The following is a 1,160-nucleotide window of genomic DNA, read 5'->3' as shown; positions in this document are numbered from 1 at the left end:
GAGGATGAGGATGAGGATGAGGATGAGGATGAGGATGAGGATGAGGATGAGGATGAGGATGAGGATGAGGATGAGGATGTCTGCAGCTCCTGGAGAGCTCCAGAACTCCCAGCCTGGGGTTCTGGAAATCCTTGTCAAACGCAGGAAAAAACCCCAATTTTGGGGATTTGGGTGGAGCAGGCTGGAAATTTGGCCACGGGGGAACTCTCAGGGGAACTCAGCCACATCCCAGCAGGAGGATGAGGATGAGGATGAGGATGGATGAGGATGAGGATGAGGATGGCTGCAGCTCCTGCAGAGCTCCAGAACTGCCAGCCTCGGGTGCAGCAAGTGTCACAGCATCCGTGTCACCACCATGGTGAGGAAATCCTCATCAAACCTGGGAGAAACCCCAATTTTGGAGATTTGGGTGGAGCAGGATGGAAATTTGGCCACAGGGGGAATTTTCGGGGGTGCTTAGCCACATCCCAGCAGGAGGATAAGGATGAAGATGGGGATGGAGGATGAGGATGGGGATGAGGATGAGGATGAGGATGAGGATGGAGGATGAGGATGAGGATGCCTGCAGCTCCTGGAGAGCTCCAGAACTCCCAGCCTGGGGTTCTGGAAATTCTCATCAAACCCAGGAGAAACCCCAATTTTGGGGATTTGGGTGGATCAGGATGGAAATTTGGCCACGGGGGGAACTTTTGGGGGGCTCAAGCACATCCCAGTAGGAAGATGAGGATGAAGATGGGGATGGAGGATGAGGATGGGGATGAAAGTGAGGATGAGGATGAGGATGAGGATGAGGGTGAGGATGAGGATGCCTGCAGCTCCTGGAGAGCTCCAGAACTTCCAGCTTGGGGTTCTGGAAATCCTTGTCAAACCCAGGAGAAACCCCAGTTTTGGGGATTTGGGTGGATCAGGATGGAAATTTGGCCACGGGAGAAACTCTCAGGGGAACTCAGCCACATCCCAGTGGGAGGATGAGGATGAGGATGAGGATGAGGATGAGGATGAGGATGCCTGCAGCTCCTGGAGGCCTGGGGTTCTGGAAATTCTTGTCAAACCCAGGAGAAACCCCAATTTTGGGGATTTGGGTGGATCAGAATGGAAATTTGGCCACGGGGGAACTCTCGGGGGGGCTCAGCCACATCCCAGCGGGAGAATGAGGATGA

This window comes from Malurus melanocephalus, unplaced genomic scaffold, assembly GCF_030028575.1.
Source record: "Malurus melanocephalus ecotype Western Australia unplaced genomic scaffold, MMel_1.1 scaffold_1670, whole genome shotgun sequence".
Lineage (NCBI taxonomy): Eukaryota > Metazoa > Chordata > Aves > Passeriformes > Maluridae > Malurus > Malurus melanocephalus.
The sequence above is the reverse complement of the archived record's forward strand: the minus strand, read 5'-3'. Positions refer to the sequence as shown.